The sequence below is a fragment of the Zootoca vivipara genome, chromosome 3 (assembly GCF_963506605.1).
Source record: "Zootoca vivipara chromosome 3, rZooViv1.1, whole genome shotgun sequence".
NCBI classification, from domain to species: domain Eukaryota; kingdom Metazoa; phylum Chordata; class Lepidosauria; order Squamata; family Lacertidae; genus Zootoca; species Zootoca vivipara.
The window spans coordinates 12,182,159-12,201,367 of record NC_083278.1 but is presented as its reverse complement, the minus strand read 5'-3'; the positions used below and the strand labels follow the sequence as shown (position 1 = coordinate 12,201,367).

Here is a 19,209-nt window from a genome sequence, read left to right as displayed (position 1 = left end):
TTAACATATAGAATAAGAGAACAAGAAGAATGTACGTTTAAAGAAGACTGGAAAGTATTTATTGTATAGGTAAAAATTGTGCACTTTAAAAAACACTGGTAGTATTAAGATAAATTCAATAGTGTAAATAAGTTTTGATGGATGTAACTATGGGATACAGTGGTACCTCTGGTTAAGAACTTAATTTTTTTCCGGAGGTCCGTTCTTAACCTGAAACTGTTCTTAACTTGAAGCATCACTTTAGCTAATGGGGCCTCCTGCTGCCGCCGGGCCGCCGGAGCACAATTTCTGTTCTCATCCTGAAGCAAAGTTCTTAACCTGAGGTACTATTTCTGGGTTAGCGGAGTTTGTAACCTGAAGCGTTTGTAACCCAAGGTACCACTGTACTGAATGGTTTAGTGCATGTAAAATATGCAGGGATGTATGGTATGCAAAGTGAACATGGAAAGAGAAGGGGGGAAGTCATTGATTTAAGGTTGTTTAAATGAATATTTTGAAATGCAAATTAGAAGGAGTGTCTCCACCCCCATCATTCTGCCCAGACACTGAGGTCCAGCTCCGAGGGCCTTCTGGGGCGGTTCCCTCACTGTGAGATGTGAGGTTACAGGGAACCAGGCAAAGGGCCTTCTTGGTGGTAGCACCCATCCTGTGGAACGCCCTCGCATCAGATGTCAAGGAAATAAACTATCTGACTTTTAGAAGACATCAGAAGACAACCCTGTCTAGGGAAATTTTTAATGTTTGAAGTTTTATTGTGTTTACAATTACCTGTTGGAAGCCGTCCAGAGTGGATGGGGTATAAGTAATAAATTGTTGTTGTTGTTGTTGTTGTTGTATAAGTAATGAATTGTTGTTGTTGTTGTTGTTGTTGTTGTTGTTGTTGTTGTTGTAAATGTATTTACGTCCCTATTTTCATTAGAAAAATGTTGGAGGGTGTGATGTCCTTATAGACCAAAACAGTTTGGTTGGCTGCCACCAGCAATCTTCCCCTCACAACCATTTCTGATTCTATAATGCAGTTGTTTTCACAGCATGGACACATTTTTTAATGCATTGTTCTAATTTGTAAAGGAAAAGGGGAGAGGGAGAGAGGGTAAAGTCACTGAAGCACATTGTCTCCATGGTTTGGCAGCAACAGAACACCAGGACTGGCTCCTCTTGTCAAGTTTATATGACAAAGCATGATTATGCAATTGACAAATGATAATAGTTCCCTTGTACAGTTCAATATTCGCTTAATTTAAGGCTCTGCAGAGAACAGGCAATCACAAACATGGCCAGAGGGAGATACAGATTTGGGGGGAATGTGAGTGAAAGTGAAATGACTTCTCTTATCATCTAGTTAATTAAGTCTGACAGTGACCAGGTCCTTGCAAACGCAGCCATGAAACATAACTGAATTATGTCCCTGGCTGCAGGAAGACTCATGCCCCCATTACTTATGCAGGGAGATGCAAAAGGCAAGGGGCAGATATCCCTGCCCACACAGTTTGCCTATTCTAGCTGACATGACCTGGCAGGAATTGCCTGTTTTGTACCTCCTCGGGACTTATATTTATACACAGCACCATAACAGTGTGCAAGGGAAGAAGCCAAAGATGACAGTCTGCAAATACTATTTGTCAAGATGGTAAAATAAGATTGCTTTCAACAACAACAACAACAACAACAACAACAACAACAACAACAACAACAACAACAACAACTGCAAATAATTTAGAAATCACCTTCAATGTTTAATAGCCAACCCTGCATAGAACTGAATTTCAGGTAAATAAAAATGGCATTTTCAAACAGATATTTGAGGTTTTCCAGCCTTGCTATCTGTGGGCAGACACAGCTTCCATAAACACACTGCTAAAAGCAAATAAACCATAAACACGCTGCAAAAGGAGAGAAAATTACAGCCACCATCTACGAACAACATGTCTCTATAGTACACTCAGCAGAGATTATTTCACCACATTCGAGCTGAAATGCACTTCTTCTTCCCTGGAATGGTGCACCTTTCATTAGCAAAGATCAACCGGAGCTTGCACTGTTCGATCACACAACACCCATTATAACCACAACTATCATAAGATGCCCACAAGTCAGATCTTATCTTCCCACTAGCAAACTTCACCAATCATTCAACTAAAATAAACCACATGACAATTGCCGGTTTTTAGATTGTCACATCTTTTCTACACCCCCCCCCCAGTTCCCACCTGCTCCCAGTCACTTGCACGATTCCAGCTACATTCTGCTTAGAGGTTATCAACATTTGGGGTTTCATCCTGCACAAGGGGTCAAGCAGGAAAAACAGGTGCGTAAATTGTTTGCAAAATCTGCCTCCCTTCCTTCTGCTGCCATATATTGCCCATGGTACAGTGGTACCTCTACTTACGAATTTAATGCGTTCCGAATGCACATTTGTAAGTCGAAAAAAATTGTAAGTCGAATCCCATAGGAATGCATTGGGAGAAAAAATTCATAAGTAGAAGCAACCCTGTCTAAAAATTCGTAAGTAGAAAAAATCCTATCTAAACCGCATCCAAGATGGCGGACGGAGCTCCATTTGTAAGTAGAAACATTCGTAAGTAGAGGTACCACTGCATATGGAATCGGCGCTTTTGCCCAACACAGCTGCTCCCCCACCCAACCCCTAAACGGGCTTTTTGCAGTAAATAAAATTGCCAGAAGAATGTACCTGAAAGTAGGGATATCGTCTAACCTCCCTCCAATCAAATCTGAATGAATGCCCAGTGAACAGCCAACCTCCCTACAAGCTTTGTGCAAAGACGTCGGAAAGAATGTTCAATAAGCAGGTCACCTGGAAACGACCTTTTTTGTTTGTTTGATCGTCTCACTTTAAAGCTGCTGGGTTCTGTTTTCACTGCTGAACATGACGGGCCTTCCGTCTGATCCAGCAGGGCTGTTAACTATGATGTGTAAGCAATCCCTGCATTTACATTACAATCTCAGGCAGGAAGAGATATAGATGTCTACAGGCTGTATGAAACGCATCCTCCGCTCCTCCACATGCAGCTGCTGGGTGACCTTGGGCTAGTCACACTTCTCTGAAGTCTCTCAGCCCCACTCACCTCACAGAGTGTTTGTTGTGGGGGAGGAAGGGAAAGGAGAATGTTAGCCGCTTTGAGACTCCTTCGGGTAGTGGTAAAGCGGGATATCAAATCAAAACTCTTCTTCTTCTTCTTCTTTCCTCCCCGGTCAACAACCAAGAGGCTTCCTTCATTTGCACCATCATGCTTCTAAATCTCACCCGACAAGCTTGCAGCTTTTGCAAGCACTTTAGGAAGAGGTGCCCAGTATCACATCAGCAGCAGCCAAGACCTGTGTGGTACGTGAAGGAGACGGAGACGGCACCTCAGGTTTCAATTCTTTCCCATTCCTCCATCCTTTCCAAACAGCTCCAGACAATTAGTGTAAATAAAGATAACAATAATTAAAACTTGCTGGTCTTCAGGGAAAAGAGATGAGGGAACAAGCTTCCTTCCATTTCCTGTTGCATCCCAACTAATTGTTAATTGCTTTCTTAAATACTTTTGTGGGCAGAAAGTAATGTGTTTTTCAACTTACATTTATTTTCTAGTCCACAGCACTTCAAGGATATTGAAGAGTTAGTTGTGCTCCTATGAGGAGGAGGAGGGGTGTGTGTGTGTGTGTGTGTGTGTGTGTTTGAATGCTTTTTTTATAAACAAAAAACAAAAACACAACAACTCCTAAGGCTCATGCTGTATCTTTCTCGGCCACATTTTCCCATACACTTACTTCAAGGTTATAAAAACTTTCATTTCTATTTGCCAAGTTCATGGGAGTAAAGCACAAGATGCTGTCTCACAATTCAAGAGGCCGCCTCGCCTATCTTGCTTTGGCTACTAATTTGTTTCAACGTTTGGGGCAAAAAAGGTGTATCGGCTGGTGAGAGAAGCCAAAATTAATCCCACACCTGAAGGACTGGATAAAACAAATCAAATTTTATTACATTTTAAAACCATTAAGGAAGGCACTTCCTTAAACTGACATCTGGATGCAACACAAACCTATTTTAATCTATGAAAGGGTTGGGGAAATATTCTGGGCAGGATTCCATGGCTCAGACCTTGTTGGTCTGTTTTGTGGTCCCATCCCTAGTTCACCCCCCCCCAAAAACACACAACAACACAGAGTTTATGCTTTCCCCCCTTGATTTTTTTTTGTAGTTCTGCAAATTTAGGAGTTCCCCTAAGGCTGTGAAAGGGAGAAAGGGGCACTCCAAACTCTCAAAGAAAATACAGTACAAGCACCTATTTAATTTGTTCTTTTTTAAAAAAGAAAAAGAAATCAGAGGTTTAATCACAGTTAAGCTTTTCAAGTGCCCAAGATGAACAGGTTCATAGGAGCAATGTGTTGGCGAAAAGAAAACTTAACACATTGTTGCTTTGTTCTTTATTGCTGCACTAAAAAGAAGTTTCAGGAAGTGGATTAAAATTTAAACGTTGTTCAAACAATCACAACAATGCTTCATTTATAAAACCCTGTCATGGTTGCTATGGGTGAAAAGACATATTATTTACACACATACACAGAGAAAAGTACAAAAATATATGGGGGGTGGGTGGGATTTTCCAGCTGTTTGTCAACTGCTTCTGCAAGCAAATTGGATTAGGGACAATCATCAGATGGCCTTCCTATTTGTCTGGCAAACAAACCGGCTGCACACTCACTGAGGAGAGAGAGCTACAGATTGCTGTGTAAATCTGACTGGCTTGAACCAGAGGATTTCTCCCCTCTCAAGGAAATTGCCACACTTCAGCGGGAAAGCAGTGGCTGGAGGAAGGTCCGAAAGCACACAGTACTGTACTCAAATGACTTTCTCTTCTGCCTACTATTCCAGCACAATTCAAACCTCACAGCAAACCATGGTTGTAGGAAGCTTGCTTATGATAGCTCAGCATCATGTCTGAGCTGGCAAACCATGGTTTAATATCAGCTCGCTGAGACAATTAAAAAAACCATAGTTTGAAGTAGGTTTGCAAACCATTACTTCATGTCTGAACTCGGGCACTGGCCGAGGATCCCAGGATACAGAAGGGGCCCTCATCAGCCCAACTTGTCTTCCAGGTACTAACTGCCATGTCTGACTCGCATCTGCAGCAACCAGCTAGCCAGCTGCCTCCACCCCCCACTTCTCTGCCTCATCTGGGCTCCGAGAGCCATTTTGGGCAAAGTTTGAGCCTGGCACTCCCTGTGAGACAGCTGTGGAGCTACTAGGCCTGGTAGCTATGCTCTGCCTGTACACAGTTAGAGGCAGAAATGTTTCTGATCTGTAGTTTTCGGAAACTACAGGAGGGGAGAGTGATCTGGTTGGCCACTGTGAGAACCAAATGGGCCTTTGGCCTGATCCAGCAGGCTGTCTCTTACGTCCTTGTGAAAATGTCTCCCCTGCTGCCACAGGAAACCCGATCGGAGACACAGGCAATGCACACAGAATGACTAACTGTGAAACAAAGGGAACACACCCACACACACCCTGGTCATTTCTCAGAGCCCAGATGCAAAGGGAGGTGGTAGGAAAGCAGCCAGTACTGCCATGAAGTGGCAAAGGCTGCTTCCTGGGCGGAGGGGGGAGGGAGGCTGCTGGGAATGCAGTGTGGCTCCCCCCCGCCGCCACCCAGAAAGCTGCCCGCCGTGGGTGGTTTGCTCTACCCACCATGGGCGTCTCGCTCTACCCACCATGGGTGTCTCACTCTGCCCCCATGGGTGTCTCACTCTGCCCCCATGGGTGTCTCACCCCCTGGGATGCTCACCATGGCCCCCCCTGGGATGTTTGCCCCGCCCCTATGCACCTCTCCAGGTGCCGGAGCAGCTAGCTCTGCCTCTGCGCTAGTGTCTAAAAGCCACTACCAGGCTTTTTTTAAAGATGACTTTTGCATCTTGTTCTCTCCACTTTTTATACTCCCATCAGTCTTAATTTATTCCTAAGACACTACCCAGGAAACATTTGCATGTTTTATCTTTACAGCCACCAATAAACTGAATGAAAACATCATGACTAATTGTAGCCATGTGTTTCATATAAGATAGACTCCAGTTGGTAAAATATGTTAATCCCCAGGGATAGGGGCCTACTATAATGAATTCTTTAGGGTACTGGATTCTCAGGAGACGGGGAAATGTGTGTTGTGAAGGGGAGAGAGAGCCTAGCGTTTGTACTTCCTTGGGGAAAGAAGTAATTTCTCTTCTCGTTCATTTCTGTGAATTAATCAGTTTGAAAGATATGTACTAGCAAACCCCTCAAGAGCCCCGTGGAATAAATGCAGAAAAAACACAACCAGTAGTGGAATGCTACTGAATTATTTTTCAGCAACAATAACAAAAATGACTTACTTGGGATCATTTAAAAAAACATATGCTTGCTGTCTACATTATCTAATAACAGATGCCACAAGTTGACGGGGGGGGGGGCAGGGAGCCTGCCAAGTTTAAAGATGGGGGTTAAAGAAAAAGGCTGTGCTGTGCACACCAAAGGGGGAAGAGAAGTACCATGAATAATTTAAAAATGGGGAGAGGAGGCTCCATTGCTCACTGTTGCAAGACTTTTATCTTAGCTCTATGCTTTTTGGAGTGAACTGAACCTTTTTTTGAGAGCGCTGAACAGAGATAATGGACAAACACAGAATAATATTCAATTATACTGTTGAGCAGCACACACACACAAAAATAGGAGGGGGGGAGAATAAAGCAACAAGACAAACTTCTTACATCTCTCTTAGAGGGCCTTTTTACTGACAGTCAGATCAGGTGAGAGCATGGAACATGTTAGTGTTATATCACAACTGGATGAACCATTTCAGAAAGCTAGTGAAAAACAGCAGGCTTGAGCAGCCACGTTACAACACATTTATACTACACATCGCGAAAAGTGCTGTTTGTCAAAATGCATCCCGGCTATTAAACACATCTGTTCTCATTAACTACCCCCCCAAAAAAAAACCAACCCAAAGAGACACCACTTTGAAGTGGTATGCTGTTAGCCTACAGAGAAATGGAAAGTTCTAAAATCTGCCAATCTGCTGTTTCTTGGGGATAGCGGAGGATGTCACGAATCAAACCAGTATTTGCAGAAATGTTAGGGAAACAGAGAAAATTAGCTGGAGGGGCTGAGAGAATATAGACTTTCGGGGAAATTTAAAAACATGCAGTTTCAACTTATGAAACCTATATTTTACTTACCATATTAAGAATACCTGTATGTAGAACCTAGCACTTAAAATGCAAGTTTGGTGTATTTGTGGCATATAGCTCTTGCGCAAACACTAATGGTCATTGGTGGCAGATGGAACAGTAAGCTTCTGATCCTACAATGGGCAAATAAAAGTTGAGGATTGAAGTCTTCCCTAATCAGTGTGCTGGCTGGGGCCAATAGCAGTTGGCCCAAGACATCTGGGGGGGGGGGACAAGTTTGAGGAAGGCTGGTTTGATGTGCCTTGTGAACCTGGCCTGTTTATGCTTAAAAATAGTGCCCCCCCCCCCGAGTCAAATAAAAATAGCCATGCTTCAGTTCCAGGGAAACCAACGGCGTTCTAATTTAATCCTGAGTCACAGCTAATTTTTCCCTTTGTTTCCAATGAGGTTTCAATGCAATTGGCTTTATCTGGATCGGAGCCAAGTTTCTAGCCCTCATCATGCAGCAACAGAACAATCAGGTCTGAAATGCAAGATCTTGTAATAAGGCTAACAAGATCACATTAAAAGGTCTCTTCCTTCCCAGGTTTCCCAAGGAGAAAGCAGGAGGGGAAGTTCTTTTTTGGAAAAAAAACAAATTGCTTTCATGTTTGCCTTCACATTTCAAGTTAGGGTGACTATTCCAGATGTTCCTCAAAAGGCCAAAGTTGCAAAAAGAAAGAAATGCAAGCAAAATTAGAAGTTATTAAAATTAGGCTGCATTTGACACCCATTGTTTTCTAAAAAGTAAGTCCCAGTCTCATAAAACACGTTCAGACAATTAAATGCAGGCACCTAGATAAATATTTATACTTCTATCAATTTGGCAGACTTTTTTGCATTATAATTATATGAACACCATTCCCAATTTTGTATTTATTATATTATGAAGAAAGTTTCTTTTGAAAATCTGATCAGACGTAATGGAAAACTGTAGTTTCACAGTAGCAAAAGACAAGTCTTCACAAGCCTCTGATTCATGTTCTCCTTCATTTCCCCCTTGTGAGCACCAGGAGGCGCACAGAGGTGCGCCTCATATAGGCTTGTTCCCGCAGCAGAAAATCATGGTTTCCCTTACATATGAACCAGACCATAGGCTAAGTTCTCCTACAAACTACGGAGAAGAACAGGAAACTAGGACCCTTCCTGCTGTCCTCTTGCAGGTGGATTTCTTCACCATGCGTAGCTTGAACAGTTCGTACAGATTCCAAACCTGCAAAGAATGACTAGCATTCACCTGCCAAGCCAAAATTCGCAAAGTATGGCTTGAATGGAGTTTCCGCTTCTGGTTTGGAGGGAAGGTGCTGCTAGCCACAGACTGCCAGTGGCAAATTACATAGCCAGCGATCAGACAACAAAAACTGTGGGTAGAAAGCACAGTGCAGAGTTTCTATGCAAAGGATCCCAGGTTCAATTCCATGGAATCAGAACAAACAGCAAACGGAGTATCCTGACAGAAGGCATAGCTGGTGAGCAAGCAGGATGAGCAAGAGCACTCCTCTCTGCTGTGGATCCTGTTTGCTCGCAATAAGTTAAATGCCTCCAGAGCAGGTGGTACATTTTCAGTTGAAGAAAAACACAAAAGGCAGCCAAAATGAATAGTTGTTGGGGCAAGATTGTACGGAGAGTACGAAAGTAAGAAAGTTGGCAAAACAATACTGTACTGCCCTTTGGAAACAAACAAAACTGAACAGAAAGGAATCTTATTTCTGGATGTTGGACAGCCCAAATATTTTCACTGTTGTGTTGAGAGAATCACAAGGACTGCCTCCTCTTCCTCTTCAAGCCTCGCTTCTTCAGAATCAATATATTTTAACATGCTTACGCCTTGAATTGTGTTTTCAAGGATACTAACCAGAGAAGATGGCAATCTGAACATGTTACAGTGTGGCCTGTACCTGTTCTCACATTTTATGTCCACATCTTGCAAATGTATAAAATATCAGAGTCTGGGTGGATGAGCAGGACTTCCTTAAAGTGATCAAAAACGGTTTCATTGCCTGACATCCCTCTAGGTTGGGGGAAAAAAAATCAGAATCATGCCAAATTTATATATCTTACACAGGCAACAATTCACACTGCAATCCTATCATCGCTTACTTGGGAGTAAGCCCCACTGAATTCAACAGGACTTACTTCTGAGAAGACATGGTTAGGATTGCCGTTACAGCTTCTGGAATAGTTACAATGTTTTTGTTTTTGTTTTCAAAATAAAGCAAGGAGAGCCCTTGTTAATGTCACGGTATTTTTAATTGCAACAGTGATCATACAATTAATCTTGCCTACAGAATCACAACTGTTTGCAGGATACACAGTGGGAGGCTGTGCTCAAGGTCAGATGCTCTCAGAGTCACAGGTCACAGAAATTGCCCATTGACCCCAACAGCTGTGCAGAATGAATCACATTGAGACTGCAAACCTAAACACACTATGAGTAAGCCTAGGTGAACACAGCGGGAATTCCTTCTCGTTGCCCCTCCAGGCATCCTTTCAAATGTGTATTCATGATTATTTGTGCTCATGATTTTATCAGAAAAGTTACTGGTGACCCCACTGTTTGCACCTGTGAAACTTTTGTGGCAGACATACGGTACTGCTTCATTTCCAATCAATGGCTGTCCCGTAGCTTGCCACTTAAATCCTGTAACTTTTTATTCTATAAATGTTTGGGGTTGCGATTATTGGTCCAGCTCTTGTTGCACCCTACTGCAGAATTGCTCCCCAGAATGCAATAACACTGGGGAAACATCACAGAACCAGTGCTATTTTTCTACTAAAAGAGGTGCCGGTACTCCTCATGAATGCCTCCCTTCTCTTAGATAGGAGTGGCGCTGGGAGATGCGGGTGGCGCTGTGGTCTAAACCACAGAGCCTCTTGCCGATTGGAAGGTTGGCAATTTGAATCCCCATGACATGGTGAGCTCCCATTGCTCTGTCCCAGCTCCTGCCAGCCTAGCAGTTTGAAAGCATACTAGTGCAAGTAGATAAATAGGTACCACTGCAGGGGGAAGGTAAACAGCGTTTTGGTGTGCTCTGGCTTCCACCACAGTGTTCCGTTGTGCCAGAAGCAGTTTAGTCACACTGGCCACATGACCCAGAAAGCTGTCTGTGGACAAACGCCAGTCCCTCGGCTTGAAAATGAGATGAGCGCCGCAACCCCACAGTCACCTTTGACTGGACTTAACCATCCAGGGGTCCTTTACCTTTTTTCCCTCTTTGATTGGCAACGGCACCCATCTGAGAGGTGCCAAAACTGAGTTCCAGTGAGTTCGGGGGGGGGGGGAAGCCCTGCACATAACTAATAAAGAAGAATGATGTGTTGCAACAGCCTGCAGGATGCCTGCAGAAAGCTGCACTACAGTTGCCTCTTGGATAAAACTAAATCCCCAGGTTGCAGATTTACTGAAAGGCAGTCAACGACATGCAGGGTGGATCCAAATACTGCCATCTTATTTTTGTAACCTGATTACTGTTCTGCCAAATGCAGCGGTTCTTTTATCAGATATCAGGACAAAAGGAATGAGGAGGTGGAAGGTGAACCAAAGAACCTTTATTATAGAAAACAATACATACATACTCAATGTCCCCAATCTGCTCCCTGGGTAGCGAGGACATGCAACCTATCTCAGTTCTCCTCCAGGCAGGCAGGCTCTCTTCCCATCCCAAATGCCTGCCTTTTATAGAGAGCCTTCTCTTAATTGGCAATACCTGTGGTCAACAAGCTCTCTTCCCTTAAAGAAACATCCACGCAGAAGCTCAGTTTGGGGCGCGGCGCAGCTATGGGGAGAACTCTAAGACATGCCATCCTATCTCCTCGTCACAATGTCTTCCGCATTGTTTCCCATACAATTACGCTACACATCTGCCCTAGAGAGAACTTCTGCTGGATTCAATTTTCATATGTTTCAGTGTACCTATTTCACTAAGTACCCTAAACTGGATGATTTATAAATCCCAGAGGAGATGACAACAAGTTTGTCTGCAAGATCAGTCCTGGCTGCTGTATCCCAGGAGCCTAGAATGATCACAAACCTTGTATTTTGAAAGCATACACTAAGGCCTTAATACAATTTTAAATCAGCTATATTACTGTCTTCTTTTCAGGCTATGAACCTGCAGAATATTGACTGTTAAGTCCGTCTGTCCCCTTATTGGGCATGCGGCTTTGTGGGCGGGCCCTGGGCTTCCCTGGTAAGCCAGTCTATCACAGGCTGGATCATCTTCCTGCCGCAGGAGTTAGGGGGCGTCCCCATGGGTGCAGGACCAACTGACTAATTGTGGCCCTTGGTGCCGTGCCCAGGCGAAGTTTAAATGCTCAGACGGTGGGGCCTTTTGGCCTCTCTCTTGCTGCACCAGTGTGGTGTAGTGGTTAAGAGTGGTAGACTCCTAATCTGGGGAACCGGGTTCACGTCTCCGCTCCTCCACATGCAGCTGCTGGGTGACCTTGGGCTCGTCACACTTCTTTGAAGTCTCTCAGCCCCACTCACCTCACAGAGTGTTTGTTGTGGGGGAGGAAGGGAAAGGAGAATGTTAGCCGCTTTGAGACTCCTTCGGGTAGTGATAAAGCGGGATATCAAATCCAAACTCTTCTTCTCCTTCTCCTTCTCCTTCTCCTCCCACCTGCCCTGACTCAAATCAGAGTTTTTTCACGGATGGTACAACCTTGCTATGGACAATGTCAGCCACCTAATTTTCAGGGGATGGGCAGGAATTATTCCCACTTGGCTAATGGGCATCACCATTTGGGTTTTCCCCTACCTCATAGCAATTGTCACAACTTTGTAAGGCAGATGGGTAAGCCTAGTCTTGGTTGGAGGGGAGGTTGTAGCCTCCTCCTGCCCCTCCACGGGTAAGGGTAACCTGTTAAAAGGATCCGGGAAGAGTAGCTCCTGTCCGATGTCATGGCTAGGGCCATACCACTCCTTCAATGGGGACCATTTAGGGGACACCACGATTTGACCTAAGTCAGAGGGCATCTCATCCTCATCCCCCACTGGCTTCACCCTTAGTAACACTCCCAGCCAACAGGTGGGAGTGACATATGCAGTTGCTTGCCTCAATGCCCATGGCCAAACCTTCACATCTGTAACCAATAAAGTTGTGGCCTTATTTGATCCCATGGCTTTATTTGATCCCAAAGCTGTGTGTTGTCTAGTTATTCGCACATTAGGAAACAGGGTGGCCACAGGGCCTCGATATGCAAGCTGCCCAGATATGCAAGCTGCCCAGTTTTTAAAGCCCTCTCTTTGCAGAGGTTTGCTAAACACTGATACAAACCAAGCATTCCCACATATATTAGAAATCTGTGGCTTGCAAACACATCACTAACTAGAAATCACTTAACCTACATAGTAATTGTATGCACTGGCATTAGGAATCCTGAAGTTCTGTTTTATCTTGTTCTGTTTTATTAAGAGTGTTTTGGAGTTCTTTAGTCTAACATTCTATACCACTTTCCTGGGCGTAACCCCACTGAAATCAATATGATTTACTTCTAAGTACAAATACAGGATTGTGCTGTTATTTTGTGTTCTACTGCATTTTTAAATACTGTATATATTTTACTGTACGTAGTTGTGTTATTGCTGTTCACTACCTTTTAATGGAAAGGAAAGATACAGATGTAGCAAAGAATTGCATTTCAATGGCCTGCTATATAGTTTTATCCTTTTTTAAAAATAATAATAATGCATGGTTGCATTAGACATCTGTTGCATAACTCGGTAGCTAATGAACGCCGAAATCCAAATCAGTCCCAATAAAGGTATGACCCAACTAGGGACTTCCTAAGATCCCCAACCCTCTTTTTGACCAACGTAACTGCCTTTGATTTTTATGTACTTTGGTAGTCAAAGGTTGCTCTTAAATTTCTTCTTTTATTTCTTACCCTTTTAGTGGGCTTGGGTTTTTGGCTTTTTTTCTATTCTGTATCGAACTGCTCTAGGCTTGTTAATGCTGCTAGCTAAAAGCAGTGAGGGAGCTGATTCACCCAAGACCTTTAACTTTTCATACAAGTGGTCCCAGCTATCTTGAGGCACACACAAAGATAGCCAAATGCAACACAGAGATTTGATCATCAGATTCCTGAAACAGCAGCACTTTTCCCACCCAGAGCTGGAATTTCCTCCTGCCCAGCTGTATCCACAAGAGAGGAGTTCCCACATTACATGGTCCTCATGCATGCATGCATACCCAGAAACGGATGTGGATAATCACATACAGGAGGGAAATGTCTTGCTTATAGAACAAGCTTATAGAACTGTGATGCTATCAGACTCCAGATCCCATCATCCCCAACCACTGATCCTGATGGCAGGGGCTGATGGGACCTGGAATTCAACAACATCTGAAGGGTTACAGGTTCCCGATGCTTGTAATAAAACCTATTGGCTTTCCAAAACAACAACAACTCATCATTGGGAGTATGTGAATCAGATCAACATGCGTAAAGAGAGCTCCCATTGAAAGCGCAGCAACAAGGAATGCTGCTGAGCCACATCAATGCATTCATTTCCTAGTTCCTAATCAAACAAACACAAAAAATCAGAATCAAACAATCAATCTATTTCTGGAGTGGGAAGCTTGTGCCCAACCCCTGATGTCACTGGACTAAACTCTGAGCTGCCCTGACTAGGTCTGTTGGAAGTGGGAGTCCAATGACATCTGGTAAAGGACCCCAGGATGGTTAAGTCCAGTCAAAGGCTATGGGGTGCAGTGCTCATCTCACTTTCAGGCAGCCAGCATTTGTCCACAGACATCTTTCTGGGTCATGTAGCCAGCATGACTAAATGCTTCTGGAGCAACAGAACACCGTGACGGAAACCAGAGCACACAGAAACGCCATTTACCTTCCCGTCGCAGCGGTACCTATTTATCTACTTGCACTGGCATGCTTTCGAACTGCTAGGTTGGCAGGAGCTGGGACAGAGCAACGGGAGCTCACCCCACTGTGTGGATTTGAACCGCTGACCTTCTGATCAGCAAGCCCAAGAGGCTCAGTGGTTTAGACCACAGCGCAACCCACTCCCCTACCCCAAGTGCATATGCATGTGTCGACTATAGCATTAAGACATGTCCTCACCTTACATTCAAGGCATCAAGTACTTAAAGTTACATTAAACAAAGAACTCTTCTCCCCCCCCCCCCCCCAATGGCAGGAGGCAAACTGATTTGACAGGCTCGCAACAGAGCTCCGAGTCCAACGGTACTGCCAAAATAATACTTAAACAGTACAGCCACAGAAGTTGCTTTTAAAATAAAATAAAATAAAATATGGCACTAAAAGTCAAGACAAGAGAACTGTGGATTTATTTGAAGCAGCAGCAGCATATACTGCAGCACACTCATTCCCTAGATTTGGTGTGGTACAGAACAAGAGATCATTGCGGTCTAACATGCTATATATTTGAAAACAGGCTGGGTGGCAGTCATGGGGGGGGGGGAGTTTCCACCTGCAGCTTTTCCTATGCAGCAGAGCCAACTGTTTGGATTATAGGCTGTTCGTAGGATATTTCTGGATTCATTTTAAAAATAAAAATAAAAAAGACCTGTGTTTCAGAACAAAGCTCCTGTGTGTGGGAGTGCAGCTCAAAAGCAAAGAGCATTGTTATGCAAGCAGGATATGAATCCATACCCAATGATCAAATAAGGTTTTGGAATTGTTTTGACAGTCGCTAGCTAGTTCCGATCGACTCTTCATCCGAGTGTTTGTAGGCAAAGATAAGAGCCATGATTTGACACACAGTTAGGCAGCCTCAAGTCAATTGATTTCAAAGGGCTTTAGGAGCATGGAAACTCTGTGGCAAACACCTTTATACACCTATTATTATTCTTTTGCAACAGAATGCTACGTAATTTGGAAATAAAGTTTCTTTCTTCCTTTTTGAAAAAAGAAAGTTCAATGAAACCTACCTGTTTTAAGCATCATCTCTATTATTTCCTTGATTAGAGTGTTGGATCGGGACCTGGGAAGCAAAAGGGAATCAAATCCCAATGTAGCCATGGAGCTCCCTGGGTCAGTCACAATCTCTCAGCCCAACCTACCTCACAGGGTTGTTGTGAGGAGAAAATGGAGGGGAGAAAAACCATGTACTGTATGCCACCTTGAGCATCTTAGAGCAAAGGTGGGATACTGATTAAAAAATAACCTGTTCCTTTTACACGCATCTTAAGTCTTACTGCAATGTGGAAGATTTGTATCATTAAGTGCCAAAGCATCAGCTGTGTTTTCTGAAAGGCAAGCAAACAAACAAAAACCCAATACCTTCACAGAATAGATGCAAAGGCAGTTTATAGAGATAATAAACTGTGTGTAATAATTTACAGTAGACTAGACCGACACTAGTTACACTAACCAACATTGAATATTTACTTATGTAAGTTGCATGGCAATGCTATCTGTTGCTCTTACAGAGCTAGACAGCTTGCCTTCTTTGGCACAAAGGACAAGCCACAACTGGCAAAGCTGCACAACTGTGTTGTCAAAGAATGCTCACGGAACACTGCATGTTCCGGACAGCAATGTTTTATTGGCTTCCTTAAAAGTGCAGCATTTTAGCCACTTCAACTTGAAACTTTGGGCGGTCTGCCGTTGTTTATAGCATCCTCTCATACATGCTTGCATAGCAACAAGTCCAGCAGCTTTTAAAAGGTACTTGCTTCCTGCTTGACACATTGATTTTCCCCCACAGAAACTATTCCAGTTTTCATAATTCATGCACCAGATTTCTGACCCGTGTGCCTGGTTGCACAACAAACCCTTGTGACACATCGCACAAATGGCATGCCCCTCTCCCCCCAAACACAGGCATTAATGTTTGGGATCACAACATCAGGCTCCAGAACAGAACATCATCAGCAGAAAGGGAATCTGGACCATTCTCTGTCTCCCTTGTTTCTGCAAGAGAGTAGGGCTTCCAGAAGTGCTGGGTGTGGATGAGCTCTCTGACAAAAGTCAACAAGCAAGATAGTAGTAGTTCACTAATATTCTGTTGTGCATCAGCAGCCTCTCACAAAAATAACAACAATAAGCACATGCGGGCAGGCCTTTTGTAAAATATACACCGGCCATTTTTCATAAATGATATCATATTCTCATATCACATTTAGGGGAAGGGACATAGCTCACTGGGATAGAAGGTTCTAGGTTCAATCCCCAACATCTATAAGTAATGTTGGGAAAGATTCTCTGACTGCCTGTCAGTGTAGACGACATTTAACTAGATGGGCAAAACTGGTCCCACTCAATATTCCACGAACCTTTATCCCCACATTAACTGGGACCAACAGTTATGTCTATTTTAATGTTTCCCTAGGCATTCTTCACCTCGGGCAGGAATAACCACTGGTGGTTTATCACCTGTGTTACAGCTACAGCCCAAACACATCAGTATACAAGTCTTTACGCTTCTCTTAGCAGCTTCCAAATATTATTCTCCATGGCCTGAAATATTACCTCATCAGACCAGTAAGGGGGGCGGGGAGGGGACTCTAAGAGAAATAGCAACAGAATGATACAGCCAGGTATTTTAATAAGAGCAATGCATTTAAGATTGCCCATCTGCAGCTGACAAAGCCCAAATTGGATTAACCAGCTAGTGTCTCATCACACAAAATTCAGCCATAGAACTAATAACTTGGTGGGTTCCAGGCACACAAACACTCAGCACCTGTTTCCTATTATTATTATTTAAGTTTTAATTTAAACAACACCAGGAAATAATTCAGATAGGAAAGCATACCCCCCACACACACACATGCACACCCTAGGAAAGTGCCGCTTACCTTCTCCAAAACAGAGGCCACCCTTTTTGAAACTGGAGGGCGAACACTTCAGAAATGCTAAAAGTTACACCTGAAGCTAGGGAAAGATTTATAAGAACTGCAGACATTTAATCCCGGATGCACATACGGGGGTGGGAGGAAAAGGTGACCTGCTCGGCACGGACCGAATAATATTAAAAATAATCTCTACAGTATTAATAAAAAACGGCTCGGATGCAAGCGGAGCTCTATGGAGAGACCTGCCAGCAGCGACGCTGGAGGGCAGGGGGTGGGGATGTTGCATTTCGCGGGGAACAAAGCGCCAGGGTGAAGCACACCGGGAGCCAGGAAAGCGCTTTCGCCCCAGAGGAGCTGGAGAAAGAGCAGAGCCACGCATGGACTACCAACAACAGCAACAACAATAGAAAAAGCGACCACCCACCGCCCACCAACGCGAAGAACAAGCCAACGGCTCTCCTCTCTGCGCGCTTACCGGGAAGCAAATCCCGCGGGGCAGCGCGGGGCTTACTTCCCAGTAAAGGGGCGCGGAGCCAGCTGGAGAGAGGAGGCAGATGCAGGAAGGGAAGCGTGTGTGTGTGTGTGTGTGTGTGTGTGTGTGTGTGTGTGTGTGTGTGTGTGTGTCTCAAACGTGAGACGAGGCCAATGGAGAGTCTTTCCCGACCCCCGAGGGAGGGGTCGGTCAGGCTGCAGCCCCCTCTGCATAGCAGGCAAGCGCGCCTCCTATGCGCCTCCCCGGCGCTAGGCGATGGCCACTCCGCGCCCCTCGTACCTGCCGGCCGGCCCCCTAGAATCGCCAGCGCCGGAGATCCGCTGGCGCGCGGCTGGCGGCTTCAGCAGGGAAGGCAGCCCTGTGCCTGCAGCAGCAGCAGCACCGCATTCCCCCCGTCCTCCACCACCACCTCCTCCCCGCCTGTTTCTGCCATTGCTCCCGCCAGAGTCTTACATCAGCTGCCACCGGAGGATTCCGGAGAGGAAAGGCGAGCAGCAGCAGCAGCAGCCAACCAGCCTTTCTGTTTGCACAAGATGCTCCGGGAAGGAGAGGGAGGGCGGCTTTCCCCGATGCCTCCCACTCCCTCCCTCCCTCCGGGCCAGACTTTGGCGAGGTGCTTTGTTATTGGCGGACGCCGCCGCTGGACTTGCTGCTCCCGGGTGGTTTCCCCCTAGCAAGCGTGAGAAAAGGACGCCAACTCCGCCGGCGCGCAAAGGGAGCGCGCGCTCCTCCCGCAAACGCAGCCCAGACGGGGTGAGAGAGAAGGGTGCTCAGCAGGCGCGTGCACAGACTAGGAAAGAGGCACGGGTGCGGGCAGGGGGGGGGGTGAGTTCACCAGTGGCACCTATGTAATCCTATGCATTGCTGATCGGGGGTGGGGGAGGGGAGAAAAGGGTTATGTGCCCGCCAAGGACGGGGGCCCACCCGCTTTATGGCATGCATTATTACGCACTCTGCATGGCCAGGGCTCTCCGGCTGCTGGCGTCTCTCCGCCGCCAGGGGCAGGACGAGAGAGAGAAGCGCCAGCCAAACTCCTGCCTCCCTCCTCCCACCCAGGGCACTTGCAAGCTGTGCATGACAAGTGCACAAAGACGAGGCCCTGCTCTGTGCCTCTTTCCCTTCCACGCGGCGCTTGCATGCCGAGATGTGTGCGCATAAGGCAGGAGGCGCATTACTGTTGGTGCCTGCGCATAGGTTGAGGCGGCCAGCGGCTGCGATACCTGCCAACAAGAGCATAGCAGCATCATTTGACCACCAAATCGGAACAATCCTCAAAAGAGTTGGGTTTAGGGATTGGGGGAGGTCAGAAATAAGCCTACCCAAACACACAAGGCAAAGAGACACACTCAAGTGAAAAGTTACTGGTAGGTAGCCGTGTTGGTCTGGTGTAGTCGAAACAAAACAATAATAAAAAAAATCATCCCAGTAGCACCTTAGAGACCAACTAAGTTTGTCATTGGTATGAGCTTTCGTGTGCATGAACACTATTCAGATACAAGTGAAAAGTTATTTTAAGGGAGGGTGTGTTCTTAAGTTTATGATTGGTCAACAAAATTACACTGCCTTTTATTTGTTTGGATGACGTATTTTATTGTTTTATAATTGATGGTTGTAGGTTTGCTCATTTAATGTACTGCAGTTCCTGCTGGTGTCTGCACAGAAGTATTCTGAACAAATAAAAAGTTATTTAAAAGCTAAACTCTCTTTGTAGGTACAGGGTTGGGGGGG

General features: G+C 45.0%; 1 protein-coding gene across 8 annotated transcripts in view; it reads right to left on the bottom strand.

Moving 5' to 3' along the window:
- PLCB4 (phospholipase C beta 4) overlaps positions 1–18,092 on the bottom strand; it is a 194,869-nt gene extending 176,777 nt beyond the window's left edge. For 3 of the 8 annotated variants that reach the window (XM_060272408.1, XM_035110090.2, XM_035110098.2), the window contains exon 1: positions 17,935–18,092. The gene's annotated coding sequence lies outside the window, so the exon portion shown is untranslated. Of the gene's footprint in view, positions 1–16,991; positions 17,393–17,760; positions 17,906–17,934 lie in introns of those variants that run through there. The other 5 variants (XM_060272411.1, XM_060272409.1, XM_035110091.2 and 2 more) reach the window with 2 other exon arrangements.
- Positions 18,093–19,209: the final 1,117 nt, after the last annotated feature.